Source organism: Dipodomys spectabilis, unplaced genomic scaffold, assembly GCF_019054845.1.
Source record: "Dipodomys spectabilis isolate Male_0828 unplaced genomic scaffold, ASM1905484v1 ptg000295l, whole genome shotgun sequence".
In the NCBI taxonomy this organism is placed as follows: Eukaryota; Metazoa; Chordata; class Mammalia; order Rodentia; family Heteromyidae; genus Dipodomys; species Dipodomys spectabilis.
The window spans coordinates 4572031-4589058 of NW_024870972.1; the positions used below are offsets into that span (position 1 = coordinate 4572031).

Here is a 17028-nt window from a genome sequence, read left to right on the forward strand (position 1 = left end):
AAAAGCATTAATGTCAGGAATGAGTAGAGCTCAATAGAGAACAGGAAGAGACATCGTTACTTAAGTCTGAGTCCTAATATTTAGCCTATTCTGTCACTCGTATCCTGCAGGAAACCCTTATAACTATCATATTAATTTGCAATTTTACCATTTTTTTAGTTCTTCCAATTATTATTCCTTCCTGAAATCAGTTGTCTAATAAATCCAGATATTTTTATTCAACCATGTATGATATTATGAAGTATGTACTTAGACATAATCACTTCCTTAAGCCTTTGAAGACTCTGGAGTGATTAGTGTCATGATTTTTTGTTTGTTTTTGTTTTTGTCAGTTGTGGGGCTTGAACTCATGGCTTGAGTATTGTCCCTGAGCTTTTTCACTCAAGGCTAGCTTAGCTGGCACTCTAGCACTTTGAGCCACAATGCCACTTTCAGTTTTCTTCTGGTTTATTGCAGATAAAAGTGTCACAAACTTCCTTGCCCAGGCTGGCTTTGAACCATGATCCTCAGATCTCAGCCCCATGAGCAGCTAGGATAACAGGCAATGTGAGCCACTGATCCCCAGCTCAAAAGTGTTTTTTATGCTAATGAATGTCTTCTGGGAGGGGTTCAAGCCTTCTAAAGGCTCCCTCTTCCAAATTTAGGAGTCCCAAGTTATGTCTGATATGCCAAGTAAAAAGAAACGGAGAAGACCAGAGAAAAGGTACTTATTATATAGCAGCCATGAGAAGAAAGCACTTAAGTATATCATCAGGAATCTTTAGGAGGAAAAGAGGTTGGCTTCAGGTTAAAAAGAGAATTAGTGGCAGGGATATGCAGAATTAACCCAAGACTTTAGTTACCAACAAGGCCTCATTGACATAAACTTGATATTTTCTCTGGAGAAGTTCTGGAGAATTGTTATCTCTTTCCCATTGGGGCACCTTGCTTGTTGGGTGTCTTGTGGAGTAGTTTGCCTTCCACACGACACTTAACAGTGAATTTTCTACTCCCTAGAATTCGAGGTGGACATGGTAAAGTGACTGCAGCAGGGAATAACTCCGATCATAATGCACAGATACAAAGTTGAGGGAGTTTAGTTAATTCATATGTTCTAGCAAAAGCATCTTTCAAGTTGCCTGTTACACTTTCAGCTTCATACCCTGACCTCTGGAGGTGGGAGGAGGAGTTGAACATAGAGTCAAGTACTAACAGCCAATGACTTAGTCAACCATGCCTCTTTAATTTACAGAGTGCTTGCTTTAGGGAGATTCTAGATGGCTGTGTGGAAGTTCCCGGATGGGAGCATACTGAGAAATGATATGGAACCTCCCGACCCTTCTACTATAGCTTGCCTCATGCACTCAATATTAAATTTGGCTGTTCATTTGTCATATCCTTTCTTGTAAATATGTAATCATAAGTGAGGTATATACTCAAGTTCTGTGGGCTGCTCTAGCAAAGCAGCCAAACTTGATAAACCATGGAAACCACAATTTATAGTTGTTTGGCTGAAATTAGTTATCATAACCTGAGGCTTGCAAATAGCGTTTGTGTGTGTGTGTGTGTGTGTGTGTGTGTGTGTGTGTGTGTGTGTGTGTGTGTGTGTATGTATGTGTATATTGGTGCATATGTATATATATATATATATATATATATATATGTATATATATATATATATATATGTATATATATATATATATGTATATATATATATATATGTATATATATATATATATGTATATGTATATATATATATATATGTATATGTATATATATATATATATGAATATATATATATATATATATATATATATATATATATATAGTTTCTTTTGGGAGGTTGACTAAATCCTCAACCTGGAGATCTGACACTATCTCTAGATCAATATGATCAACAGTGAAGCCAATGAGAGGACAGCTAGTGGGATTCAGCAACTGAATTACTTGATTAGTGTCTAGGGAACAAAAAAAATATGTATCCACCAGGCATGGTAGGCAGGCTTTGAATAAAGAGCAGAGAATAGGAACAATAGCATTTTGAAGTTTCTTCTTGTTGTTTGTTTGTTTGTTTTCGTCTGTCATTGGGGCTTGAACTATGGGCCTGGGCACTGTCCCTGAGTTCTTCAGCTTAAGGCTAGTGCCCTATCACTTAAGCCACAGTGCCACTTCTGGTTTTCTGGTGGTTAGTCGGAGATAAGAGCCTGACAGACTGCCCTGGCTTATAGGCTTGAAGCGGTGCCCAGCCTTTTTTTCTTAGACCTTAAAATGTGAGACTGTATTTAGATTTTTTTTAAAAATTTGGTCCCCAAGACTTGTTTTAGTTATTTTTCCTTGGAAACATTGGCTACTCTAGCCAATGTTTACAGTTTTCTAAAGTAATTTATTTTCACCTTTGTTCTTTCTCAGTTGATGCGTGTGTGTGTGTGTGTGTGTGTGTGTGTATGTGTGTGTGTGTGTGTGTGTGTGTGTTTGTGTGTATTGGGGCTCAAACTAGTGGATTTGTACTATTATTTGGCTTTTTTGCTTTAGCTTAGCTTTTTTTCACTCAAGGCTGGTGCAATATCACTTGAGCTGAATCTCCACTTCTGGCCTTTTGGTGGTTAATTAAAGATAAGAGTCTCTCAGATTTATCTGCCCGGTGTAGCTCTGAACTTCATCCCTCTGATCCTGAGTATCTGGGATTATAGGCATGAGCTATCAGAGCTCATCTTCATTTGCTTTTATTAGCTGATTTCTCTAGTTACTATACAAACAAAACAACTGGCCAACACCTTCTTTTTATTTTGTCTATTCTTTTGTTCTCCTTGTGTTATTTCATTGCTTTATTTCTTTCTATTCTTTCTGCTGTTCTCTGAATGATTTCCATTTTGGCATAAGTAGATTCAATACCTCAGAGTTACTTTTCTTGTCACTTCAGTTTTCCTTATGTAAGCAGGAATCTATTATTTGAATAAGGAACTTATGGGAGAAAACAGATGCTAAGAGCAAAAATAATGAATAAGCTTTCACTTAAATGATGTGTAGAGCATCTTGCCAAAGCCTGTTGATGGAGTATGATTTGGTTAGCACTCAGGAGAAGGTCTTTCCCTGATCCGTGAATCTCCAACTTCGTGCTTTCAGTCACATTCATAGTTTGACATTGATACATTAGAATATGGAAAATAGAGAGCTCATGCCTTATATTTTAATACCACAAACCTATAGAATATTTACATTTGGCAAGATTTTTAGGTTTCAGTTTCTTTAAATGTTATCATCTTACAATAGGCACGTGACAATTCAGAGAAGTGGGGCAAAGCAGGTATTATTTGAATTTATGAGATTCATTCACTGATATTTAAAGAGACAAATGGATCTTATCAAGATCAAAAGATATGCTACAATCAGGCCTCAAATTTAGGTTTTCTGTTTTCCTAGTCTAGAGTTCTGTAAAGTTTAAATATCCATTGTTCTTGAGTTAAGGGAGACCTTGTGGGAGGATTTTTGAAATATTTTTATTATCTTTATCTTTCAGTTGTGTACGAAGGACTTGTCAGTTAACATAACTTGATCACAGTCACCTCTTTCAACTGTAATACTCCTTGGCACAAACTATATATACCAATATGTTAATTTTTAAAAAAGCTTAGTTGTTCTTGAAAGTGAATTCTTTTTTTTGGGGGGGGGGTCTGGGGGGGCCTCATGCATACAAGGCAAGTGCTCTACCACTGAGCCACTTTCCAGCCTCGAAAGTGAATTCTTTTCTGAAATATATATTCAGATTTATTCTAATGACTTTTAAAAAGAGTACTGTAGTTCTATTCACCTCCAAAGTCGATAATACATGACAAGAAGCCCATACGCTGAGTATACAAACCTTGAAGACATTAGCCATCAGAACATATGAAGTGAGACCATTTTTATGTCATGTTTTAAACCCTGTTTTAGAACTTGCTTCTACCTCCAACATGTTTTAATAAAAACCATCATTAGTTACCATTTCTGTATATCTCAAGTGTAAAAATATCTGATGACCACTATGTCTGGAGATACTTTATTTGCCTCAAAGAATGGCTAATATTTTTTTTTTCTCATAGTACCATCACTTGAATTCAGGGCCTGGTACTGACGAGCCAGGTGTCCTTATTGCTGGATCATACCTGAAGCCATTTTCCACGGCTTACCTCAAGTCTAGACTCTCATTTTCCACCCAGGTATGTGTTTGAGCTGAGACTTTACTTTAAGCTTCCTATTGTTGCTGGGATTACAAGTATTTTCCACTATAGCCAACTTCCTTAGCAAACTTTTCTGTCAGGCTGGCCTAGAACTGCAATCCTCCCTATTACAGTCTCCTAAAAGGTAGGATTATAAAGGGCCACCATGCTTGACTTTCACACAGATACATCTTTTTTTTTTTTTGGTCAGTCATGGGGCTTGAACTCTGGACTTGGGTGCTGTCCTTGAGCTCTTCAATTCAAGGGAAGTGCTCTACCACTTGAGCCACACGGCCACTTCCAGTTTTCGAGTGGTTTATTGGAGATAAGAGTCTCACGGACTTTCCTGCCCAGGCAGACTTTGAACTGCGATCCTCAGATCTCAGCCTCCTGAGTAGCTAAGATTACAGGTGAGCCACTGGCGCCCAGCCATGATTCATCATTTTTCTGTGTCAGAATTGGGGCTTGAACTCAGGGCCTAGGCACTCTTCCTTAGCTTGACCACTCAAGGCTAGTACTCTGCCATTTGAGCCTCAGCTCCACTTGTGAGTTTTTGGTGATTATATGGAGATATAGAGTTTTATGGACTTTCCTGCCTGGCTGGATTTGAACCTAAATCCTCAGATCTCAGCCTCCCTGATTAACTAGTATTATAGGCATGGGCCACTGGCACCCAACTCTACTAGTACATTTTTTAAATTAAATTTATTTATTTTATTGTCAAGGCAATGTACAGAGGAGTTAGTTACATAAGTAAGGTAGTGAGTACATTTCTTTTCAAACAGTGTTATTCTCTCTCTTGTTTGCTCCTGCTTTCCCTCCTCCCAAGTTGTAAAGTTCATTTCCAACACAGCGTCTAGTGAGTATCACTGTTGCATTAGTTTACCCTTTGTCCCAAAGTTTCTATGGTTCTCTTCCCTTCACAAAATCAGGTAAACTTATATACAAGACAAAGGGTAATGAAATCAAAGACAGTGACCATATGGAATAAACCAAAGGGGAAAAAAAGAAAGAAAAAAGAAATAACTGCAAACAGTACATTAAAATGACAAACAAAACAAAACACTCATTTCCATATCTTGGAGTTCATTTTGATTAGCATCATTTTTTATAGTCATATGTACATAGCTATTGAGCTATTGCGACCCTCTTCTAGGATTATCCTAGATACACACTAACTATTAAAAATGAGAGAAACCATGGAGCTTATGTTTCTTTGGGTCTCGCTTACTTCACTTCATATGATTGTTTCCATGTCTTTCCATTTGGAAATGGAAATGGAGCGATGCCATTTTTTATGATGGAAGCATAGAATTCCATTGTGTGTATATACCACATTTTCTTGATCCATTAATCTACTGAGGGGCATCTGGGTTGATTCAGTATCTGAGCAATGGTTAAATAATGATGCAGTAAACATAGTTGTGCTGTTTGTGGTCATTTGGGTAAATGTCCAGGAGTGGGATTGCTGGATCATAGGGGAGCTCCATGTTTAGTATTTTGAGAAACCTCCATACTGCTCTCCAGAGTGGTTGAACAAGTTTACCTTCCCACCAACAGTGTAGTAGTGTTCTCTTTTGGCCACACCCTCTCCAGGATCTGTTAAAATTAGTGTTCTTGATAAAGGCCCATGCTAACTGGGGTGAGGTGGAATCTCAATATAGTTTTGATTTGCATTTCTTTCATGGCCAGAGATGTTGAACATTTTTTCATGTGTCTATTGCCCATTTTTATTTCCCCTTCAGAGAAGTTCTTTTATAATTCTTTAGTCCACTTATTAATGGGGTGGTTGTTTTTTGAGGATTTGTTTTGGAGGGATGTTTGGATCTCTAAGTATATTTTAGATATGAGGTCCTTTTCTGTTGTATAACTAGTGAAGATTTTTTAAATCACTGGATTCCAGTGTTTGATTGTGGCATTATAGTTACCTGCAACAGGCATTCCTATGGTACAATACTTACCAGGGGGTTTTCAGTCCTTACAGGGAAGTTTCAGTGTTTGTTAAATAGTTTGGAGGAAGGATACATTTTAAACACATAGGGTATTTAGAAATAGAAAAGAAGAAGATCCCTCTGAGATGTTGGGATTACAGATGTGCAATACCAAAGCCTGCTAAATTACTTTATAGATAGCTCTTATGTAGCATATGGAAATAGATTTGCCCTCTAGGTTAACAATATATATCTGGCTTTCCTAAGCAAAGTTATGAACATTCAAGTACTAAATATTCTATCCACAGACTTCAAGAACTCTACTTATTATTTTTGTAACATCATGTAAACATTTTGAGAAACTAAATGTTACTTTACACCAATAGTTCTCTCAAGTGAGCCTGCGACTTAAATTCTAGGCTGGGGTGAATCCCTCTTGTAGGCCACAAGACTCTGCTGCTTCTGAGCCTAGCATCATCTTTCACTGATGCCTGAGCTTTGCCTCCACCACTAGCTGGGGTCTGCTCTGTGCATGACAAACAATCACCTTTGCCCTGGTGAGCCTTCATCAGATAGTCCCCGACGAGCTGCATGTACTGGCTCTGAAGGATGGTGACACTTCTGCGGGCCTGAGGACCCAGTTTTTTCCCATCCATGTCCTCTGTGCTGGTCACATGGGCACTATAGAGAGCCAATGCAGCACAGAGCAGCCAAGAGTAGTTATGGATATATGGCTGGATGAGCTTCTGGCGGTCATGATCTGGATGGTCACCATGGGATGGGCTGTGATGCTATGGGTAGGCAAATGGCTGCAAAGGCAAGACATTATTATGCATTTGTCACTCCAAACAGGAACCCAGGCTTGGTTGCCACTGAACATTAATACCTCTAAGTTGTTGTTATTGAAATTTTAAGAGGAAATATGGGCTTGCACCTCGAAAAAAGGAACCAACACTGGCATACCATTTCTGGATTTCATAACCCCCTAGAAAACTGCCTGTGGAAATCAGGCTAAGTAAAAACTCCTTATTGTGAATTTTGCAAGATGTGGAAATAGTGTTTTGGTAATATGAGATAACGCTCATAACTTAGAGGTAAATATAAAGTACACAGCACAAAATGAGTTAAGATATTAAATTTGTTTAAAATCTTTTTAACAAACTAGGTGTAGCAGCATAAGCCTGTAATCCCAGAACTTGGGAGACTAGGGTGAAAGGAATTATGTTCTTGGAAGGCTCAAGCAGGAGGATTGTGGACTGGGCAACATAATGAGACCTTCTCTTAAAAAAGCAAAGCAAAGGCTGGGAAGGTGGCTCAGTGGTAGAGCCCTTGCCCTGCATGCCTGAGGCCCTAGGGTCGATTCCTCAGCACCACATAAGAAAAAAGAAAAAAGCTGGAAGTGGCGCTGTGGTTCAAGTGGTCGAGTACTAGCCTTGAGCTGAAGAGCTGAGGAACAGCGGTCAGGCCCAGAGTTCAAGCCCCATAACCGTACCCAAAAAAAAAAAAAAAAAAGCAAAGCAAAACAAAAGAAACTTTATGGAGGAAAAAGACTCAAACTTAAGAACATATAACAAAATCTTCCTAATTGCTGAATCTGGGTAGTGAGTATATAAAGGTTCACTACAGTGAACTATTCTCTCTAGTTTTGGCTAGGTTTAAATTTTTTTAATAACAAAAACTTACTTTAATAAAGGGAGGGCTTAGTGTATAACTAAGTGGTAGAATACATGTGTAGCATGTGAAGTCCTGGGTATGATTCTCATCACTGGGGAAAAAAAAGAAACCACAGAGCTTATTTTTTTAATTAAAAAAATTTTTTTCCAGTATTTGGTATTTGAACCCAGAGCTTCATGCTTGCTGGGCTCTTCCATTTGAGCCATATCCCCAGATCTCTTTTCTTTAGTTTTTCTCACATATTTTGCTGGAGGTAGGCCTAAGACTGTGATCTTCCTACCTAAAAGCCTCTTACATAACTGTGATCACACATGTGTACCATGATACCTAGCTTATTGTTGGAGATGGAATCTCATTAGCTTTTTGCCCGAGTTAGCCTCAAATCATGATCCTCTTGACCTCTGTCTCCTGAGTAAATGGGACTATAGACTTTATGTGACCATGTGTGGCCTAATACTATTATTTGTTGGTTTTTGCCTGTTGAGAGCAGGGACTTTCTTTTTGGTTCACTGTTCTATCTTCTAGCTCCTTGTCCCAAGCCTGGTATACAGAAGATATTAGATGAATAGTAGTATGAATGAATGATTCAGGATTTGTATTCCAGGAGTAAATGTCCCTGGCTGTTCTTTAATTTGTGAGACTCTTGTCTGAGGCCTGCTTCCTCCAAATTCTAGGCTTCTGGAAGAAGGATGGGGCAGCTTTGAACATATTTGCATGTTAAACACAATTTTCCACTAGCAATGGGTGCAGTGGGGGTACGTGGATTATAGGAGACCCCAGAAAAAGTGAACTGACAGTGGAGGTCAGAACTTGGCTTTTTAAAAAAATCTATTGCATGTGCGTTCGTGAGTGCATGTGTGCATGCGTGTGTGTGTGTGTGTGTGTGTGTGTGTGTGTGTGTGTGTGTGTGCACATATGTGTGCTGGTCATGGGGTTTGAATTCAGGACCTGGGCTTTTTTTCTTTCTTTCGTTTTTCTTTTTGTCAGCCATGGGGCTTGAACTATGGGCCTGGGGCACTGTCTCTGAGTTCCTTTTGCTCAAGGCTAGCCCTCTATCACTTGAGCCACAGCACCACTTCTGGCTTTTTCTTGAGTAATTGAGGTAAGAGTCTCATGGACTTTCCTCCTGGCCTGGCTTTGAACCATGATCTTCAGATCTCATCCTCCTTGAGTAATTAGGATTGTAGATGTGAGCCACCAGCACCCAGCACAGGCCTGAGCTTTTTTGCTAAAAGCTAGTACTCTACCACTTGAGCCATGGTTCTAGAATTTTGGAATTAAAAGTCTCATGGACTTCCCTGCCAGGTCTGGCTTCTAACCATGATCCTCAGATCTCAGCCTTCAGAGTAGTTAGGATTACAGGCATAAGCACTGGTGCCTGAACAGCAGGCTTCTTACTAAGCAAAGATATACATCAAGAAGATGTGAAGTGTGTACAAGTCATCTGAGGCATACCCATAGGAATATTTCCTTGCTTCATAGCATCCATAGCAAAAATCAAAGTCATCACACACATTGCAGTTCATTCTTCGGCCTATGATCAAACCCTGTCAGTGGTCACAGGTAACTCCATGTTGACCATTTCATGGTCATCCCATGGCCTTCAGGCTTCACTCCACCTAGACAGAAAAGAGCAGTGTGAAGTGCATGGAACAGAGTGCTTGGAGAAGGGCCACAAAAACCAATCCAAGCACTACAGCTGCTCCCATCTATTGTTCAGGAGGGCAGAGTCCACACATATCTTCTGGAGACTAGTTAGCTCTGTCCTGATAACTGAGTGCATAAATGATATTTTCATGAAAAGATAACCCCTCTGTATAACAACTTAATAATAACAATACAATTATTAAAAATTATATTCTCAGCAAAGAGCTGCTGGACAATGGCATACTGCAAAAATCAATTCCTAGCATTATTGCTGTTTGGCAAACACAAGCCCACAGGTAGATTTGTGGGATTTCTCCCATGACCTTCTTTTGACAAGAGTCAAGCATCTGTTGGTGCCTCTGTTAGCAAGTACTGCAGAATGACCAGAAGACAATGTGACAAGTGAGTAAGAGGGAATTAAAGGCACTAGACAGGCTGCTCTTGCCTCTTCCTTACTCCATACATCTCCAACCTGATTTGGACTCTGCTTTATACATCATGTTTTATCGCCTCTGTTCTGAACCTGTTCCTGACTCCAATGCCATCTGACTATAGAGACTGATTCCTAAGTGAGATTGATACAGACATGCTTTCCTCCTTGAGACCTTGTTAATGTCTCCCCCATTTTCTGCGGACTTCAAATGACTAAACCTAGCATCTTGGGATCTCACAACCTGAGCTCTGCCTGTCTTAATCCATCACTTAGTTAGACAGTCACTCAAGTGTGTCTACCTAAATTCCTTCTAGATGCTCACCTCTGTCCTTGAGCTTGTTCTACCCTCTGTAGCATTTAGCTCCTATCATCTGACTGTAACTTTCTTCAAAAACCAGTTCTTATCCACCTCCTCCATGACAGAAATAGTATAGAAGTGCTGCTATACTACCAAATTTTTCTAGAAAAAGTCTGCACTACTTATTTATTACTCAACACATCACTCTTATACTAACAGTACTTCAGGGCAGGGGCTGTATTTTTTACTATAGGATAAACAGACAAGAAGCCACAATGTTCACCATTGTCAGTGTACTTTGCTTTAGTACATACAAGTCAAATGTACTAAAGAATTTTTGAAGTTGACATATATACATACATACATACACATACATATATGTGTTTATGTATATTTTTTATTTGAAGTCAATAGATTTTTATTTAATTATTTTTACATGTTGTGATTCCTTCACTGTCCATCAAAGTGAAGCTCAAGATTTCTCTTGAAATCTAAGGCAGCCCTTTTTGAAGCAAACAGTTTTCAAGCCAGCCATACCACTGCTCAGGAGGCCAAAATCTAGTCACTATGTTCAAATGGCTAACAAAAAGCAGAAACTCTGATCAGCCCTGCCACAAATCTTTTATTAGGGCTTCTTTTAGCACTATTACAGAATTACTGATGACACACCTAAAATCTTTGAAATGCCATTCTGCAAGAAAATTTTGAGATCACTTTTTAAGTCCAACAGCATGATTCAACTGCTGACTGCCCGCCTAGAGAAAGAAAAGCATTTGTTGAGAAGAACAGTTATCCTAAGTATTATCAATATGAATTGTCAAACTGCATATATTGTATCAATAGAAATACCAGGTTTACCATGGACAAAGCCAAGAAAACCAACGATGCCAGATATTGAATTTCTATTGCACTGTCCTTTGAACACATCAGCAGGAGGTATTGCTGAGTGCAGATACCATATAGTGCAATGTCTGTGTGTGTATATATATGTCGTGGGGCTTGAACTCTGGCCCTGGGCACTCTCCCTGAGCCTCCCTGTGCTCAAAGCTAGCCTTCTACCACTTGAGCCACTTGGTACTGAGGAATTGAACCGAGGGCTTCATGCATGAGAGGCAAGCACTCTATCCTTAAGCCACATTCCCAGCCCCAATGTGAAGTTTTTAAATGGCAAGATCACATAAGATAAAAACAATTATTACTATTGAGTATGGCATACTCAAGTCCATGAAGTTTACCTAGGAAGCAAGTTTTGCAGGGATCCATGTCACTGCATTGAAGACACCAGTAGCAGTGCCAGGGAGCAATCTCATCACATCTATCACAAGAAATGTCCACATTTAGCATATCACAGTAGCGAGGAATGAACATGGGCATCTGTAAGTTCTAGTCCAACCAGACTAAGGAAGGGGGACCTGAGCTGATCGTGATCCAACCCTCCCCGCCAACCCCCCCATTGCAGACTCTGGGAAGAACTATTTCCAGGTGGTGGAGCAAGGCAGAGGCACCATGGTCTTCTACAACCAGAACGTGGATAAAGAGGACAGACCACACACATGATCCCGGTGGCCGCTGAGCTCAAACTTTGTTGTGGAAGTAGAGGAAGCAGAATGGATTTCTCTAGGACCATCCCCCAACAGAAATCCATGTGTCTTCTGTAAAAGTTCTGACTCTGTCACGTGCACATCGATTTGTACAACACACCAGATAGGGACCTGTGTGTGTGTCACACACACACACACACACACACACACACACACACACACACACACTCAGCCATCATGGGTTTGTGTCACCTAGCTATCCTCCCTGGAAATGATCATCCCACCTGAACTCAGCAGACGGAAGCAAAGCCTATCCCCTGGTGGTGGATTGACTCCATCTCCTATTTGAGCTCTCCTAATGAGTGATCTAAGGGGTGAAGACAAATGCAAATGTTCCTGCAGATAAACAGTCATTGAACATTCTGAAATAGAATGTTCTCCAACATGACAACAGTCCTGGGGTTTGACTCAGGAACCTGAGCGTGCTGTGCCTGAGTTGCTTTTTTGCTCAAGTCTGGGCACTCTACCACTTGAGCCACAGCACCACTCCTGGCTTCTGTGTGTGTGTGTGTGTATGTATGTGTTATAATGAGGAATTGAACCCAGGGCTTCAAGCATGCTAGGTAAGCACTGTACCACTGAACCACATTCTGTGCCCTAGGGTTTTGTTTTGTTTTGTTGTTTTAAATTTTCATTGTAAATGCATTGAACAGGGGAGTTACAGTTAATAAGAGTGGTAATGAGAGCCAGTCACCTGTGGCTCATGCCTGTCATTCCAGCTATTCAGAAGGAGGCTGACATTTAGAGGATCATGGACAAACTGGAAGTCGTGCCATATTTGTGGTTCAGTGTGGTACAGAGCAACAGCCTGGAGCTGAAGAAGCTAAGGGACAGTGCCCAGGGCCCAGAGTACAAATAATAGAATGCTAACCTTGAGCACAAATAGCTCAGGGCCATGGTGGGTCTTGAACTCAGGGCCCTGGGTTGCTGTCCCTGAGGTTCTTCAGCTCTAGCCTGGACACTACCACTTTGAGCCACAAATATGGCACCACTTCCGGTTTGTTGGTGGTTTCATGAGTGATCAGAATCTCAAGGACTTTCCTTGCCCTAAGGCTGGCAGATACTATCAGATCTCACCCTCCTCCTGAGTAATCATACTTTCTAGGCTGCATTGAATTATGCATCTTCCTGATTTCCTTTTCCACAGGAAAGGAACAAAGTCTGACTGAGGAGCAGCAACAGAGGCTGGAGAAGCTCGCCCAAGAGGAACCTCTGGCTTCCAGCTTCCAACACATCCTGGAAACAGGCGAGTTCCTAGGATCCTTTTCACTCCAGAATACCCCCAAATCCTGAAATTGAAAATCTTCCCCTAAGAGCCCTGGCCTTGGTCCAATCAAACCTCTTTCCATAATCCTGTATGTTTTTTTGTTTAATTTCTTCTCCTTTGTCCTTTTTTTTTTTTTTTTTTTAAATTTCTCCCTACAGACTATTGTCTCCAGGAGTAAGGACCCGGTCTGTTGGTGGAAGACTTTCATCCTGGGTGTGTAGTGTTCCAGGTTGGAAGAAAAAAATCGCTCTGGAAGGAGGCTGTGGTCATGACTCATGTGTCCACAATGGGTGTTTTTTTTGGGTGGGTCACTTGGAGAAGAACAAAGACAGAATGATGTGGGACAGGAAACCGTGACATTTCATTCTTCTCCGCTCACTTCCTTCCTCATAGGTAGACTTCCCTTCACAGGCAGAAACTTGTCCAGGAATCTGCTTCCCATCCCCACATACCCCATTCCAGTAGAATAGTAGTCTGGGAAGTTGAACAATCCTTGCTTTCCAGCTGTGTTTTGTTTTTTTTTTCCTCTCCTGCGAGGTCATCCATCTTGACTTCCAACTTTCCTACTTCCTCCTCCTCCTCCTCCTCCCCTTCTCCTGAATTTTGTGCTCCCACAATACTTAACCTAGTGATCCAATAAACCATATCCTAAACATACAATTCTGACTTGGATGATTGACTCAATGTCTCCTGCTCAGCCCATTCCAATGAAATGATTGGACAAACTGAATTCTAGAAAAGAATCCTAGAGTAATTATTATTATTATTATTATTTATTATTATTATTATTCAGAATAACTCCAGGCTCACGCCTGCCATCCTAGCTACTCAGGAGGCTGAAATCAGGAGGATCGTGATTCAAAGCCTGATTTCTCTCCTTACCCAACCATCAGAACCTAGGAATGCAGAGGATTGGGTTAGAGTAAAACTACACCTTTGGGTCCATTCGTTGTTCAGTCCAAGGCGGGGAATGGAATAAGAATGATTTCCTATTAACCCAGGAAACAGGAGGAAATCACAGTGTGTGCTTTTCCTGGGTCCATCCCCAGACTCACAGGGATGCCCATCCCCCAAAAATGAGCCATAATTCAACACAGGTCCCCAAGAACTCAGGGTCACTCGACATGAGTAGTAAAGATTTGAACTCTGGTCATGCGAGTGGTGGCACAAGAAAACCAATAAAGGTGCTGGAATGGTTGGGAGAGAGCGGGGAAACTTCCACCTAGTCCAGGCAGAAGAGGGTTTAGAACCGAACTTCTGGGCTGGGCCAGATGAAGGTGTGCACAGTGAGCACAGGGTAGAGAGAGAGGAAATAGTAGAGGTGAGCAAGGGGGTGTGTGGGTGGAGAGGATTCAAAACGGACTTCAGGGTCTTGGGGGTGGGGGACTGGTCATAGTCTGAGGGAAAGGTGATGGGGCAGAGGAGGAAGTGAGTTCAGAGGAAGAAGAAGTAAGCTCAGTGGGTGAGGAAGCTACTTCAGAGGAAGAGACAGTGGCCTTAGAGGCAGAGGAAGTGGCCTCAGAGGAAGAAGTGAGTGAAGCCCCTGGGGGCTGGTCAGTCTGAAGGAGGCATGATGGGGCAGAGGAGGAAGTTCCCCAGTTGGTTAGGAAGTGACTGCAGAGGAAGAGGAAGTGGCCTCAGAGGAAAAGGAAGAGGAAATGGCCTCAGAAGAAGAGGAAGTGGCCTCAGAGAGAGAGAAAGTGACTGTAGGACCTGGGAGGACCCATCAATGTCTGCAGGAGGCATGATGAGGCAGAAGAGGAAGCTCCTCAAATGCTTAAGATATGACCTCAGAGGAAGAAGAAGTACATTCAGAGAAAAAGGAAGTGAGCTCTGAGGAAAAGGAAGCACATTAAGAGGAAGAGGAAGTGAGCTCAGAAGAAGAGGAAGTGACCTCAGCAGAAGGGAAAGTGATCTCAGAGGAAGAAGAAATCACCTCAGACGCTTAGGAAGTTACCTCAGAGCCTGAGATTCTTTGCCTACTCAATGATTGAAGGTGACAGGTGTTTCTTTACTGGTTTGGGGCTGGTGATCTCTGGTAAGGCTACAGTGCTTCCTACTTAGCAATGTAGAACGTTGTGTCCCTCCTGGGGAAAATTACTGTATATCCTCCCCAGCTATGTGATTTCACTCTGTGACCCACCCCCCTTCAGGGGTCACATTTCAAAGATTTTCCATAGGCTGGCTGAGGTGATTGAAGTCCAGACTCGAACTTCCTCCAGGACACACATCATGAAGAACTAATGTGTAGAATTGGAAGACAATGAGAGAGAGAGAGAGAGGTTGAGAGGGAGAGAGAAGGAGAGGGAGGGAAGGAATAGTTTTCTGATGGAGGAAATGACACAGACAGACAGCCAATATTCACTTGGATTCCTTCAAGAAAAACTGTGATCCTCGTATGGACTAGAGTATTTGGGGTGACTTTGTTTTTTTTTTTTGATTGTAAATGGCATGGGTGGGATTAGAACTCAGGGCCTGGGGGTGCTGTCCATGAATTTTTTGTTTGGTTGCAGACTGGCCTTCAATCACCTGAGCTATACAGTTCCATCTTCCAATTTGGGGGTTGTTAATGGTCGGGGGTGAGGGGGGAGACAAGTCTCAACAGACATTTCCTGCTAGAGCTGAGTTTGTCCTTCAGCAGCTTCTATTCTCTTCAAGATGGACAAAAGAGAAAGACAAAATAGGAATGGCTGCTCCTATTGCATAGGAAAATGACTTTAAAAAAATCGGCCTGTGTCTTGAAAGTTTGGTGTCTTTCTATTCTCTATACGCAGAAAGCTTTGCCCTTCCTGGTGAGGAATGTCAGAGGAATTGAACCTACACACCCAATTTAGTGGATATTTGGGGAAATTGAGGCTGTAGCCTCATCGAAATGAGGCCTCAGGAAGACCAAGAGCCTTCAACATGGGAAGACTTCCTTCATGTCCACTACAAATAGCCCTCAACCCACAATGCAGGTGCTAGGCTTCGATTCTGTCAACGGAAGAGGACATTGGGAGCCCTCTCCTTCATTTCATAGAATACACACTGAGTTCTCACACTTCTCTTCATTCCTCTAACTTAACTTCACTTGACCCCACCACACCTATTTCAAGTCCCCACTTCTGTTTGTTTACTTGGTTGAATTTTTATTCTTTCTAAGGAATTACACTCTTTAAGATGTCCCTTGAATCTACAGTACATCCATAATACATGTATGCGTTGTCTTGCATGCCACCCAGCACATCAAATAATCCATGCACACTCTGTATTATATGGTGTATACTACAGCAGAACACCAATGCATTCCCTGCATGGCTCGAAAAGTAAATCCTTTTCTCCACACAAACAAGAAGATCTGTGATTGCGCAGAGGACAACCTCAAATGCAAATGAACATACTTCCAGAGATCATCTCTTAAGTCCTTGCTAAATCTGAGAACGTCTGTTCAGCAAAAGCATTGACATACATAATAAGGTCAATAAATAATGTAATATTTGCTTATGTGATACAGTAGTAAGGTAACCTTTGTAATAAAAGGTCCTGAGATCTGGCTGTTTATTTATATTTTGCTCACCAATACACTGAGTGGTGTCAAGGTGAGGTTGACAGGTGAGTGTTAGGTGACATCCTTCAAAAATCAATAGGAAACAAGACCCAAGAGAGACAAGACTTGGTTATTTGTTCTAATGGCCACTTAACAAGGTCTACCTAAGGTCAGATAACCATTAGACTCATCCTAAGAAGATTTTTCTGGAAGGACTCCATTGGAGAAAGTTGGGATGAAATTCACACAGAGGAAAGCCAGGGAAAGAAGTATTAAACTGAAATCCCTTCCATGTGAGATTCTAATCCTGTTGCTGGATAGATATTAAAAGTTGGACTATACACTGAAATTTTCCATGGTGTGGATTTTAAAGGTAGGAGAATGTACTGAAAATCTACATGTAGACATGAAATACATTCTGAATGAGAACAGTTTCTTAGTGAAGAGTGTGTTTGTTCTGCCTGTGAAGAGAAAGA

At 41.1% G+C, this 17028-nt stretch overlaps 2 long non-coding RNA genes and 1 other non-coding gene across 3 annotated transcripts in view; 1 reads left to right on the top strand and 2 right to left on the bottom strand.

Annotated features, from left to right (window-relative positions):
• Window positions 1-11046, top strand: LOC122126987. The gene is made up of 3 exons (XR_006151056.1): window positions 1-12; window positions 1404-1407; window positions 10958-11046. It is a non-coding gene; the product is annotated as an uncharacterized LOC122126987 (long non-coding RNA).
• LOC122127007 lies at window positions 10988-11125 on the bottom strand. Its single transcript, XR_006151062.1, has one exon. It is a non-coding gene; the product is annotated as a small nucleolar RNA SNORA8 (small nucleolar RNA).
• LOC122126986 overlaps window positions 11047-17028 on the bottom strand; it is a 21008-nt gene continuing 15026 nt past the window's right edge. Inside the window, exon 3 of the long non-coding RNA XR_006151055.1 lies at window positions 11047-11129. This is a non-coding gene — a long non-coding RNA (uncharacterized LOC122126986). The remainder of the gene's footprint in view (window positions 11130-17028) is intronic.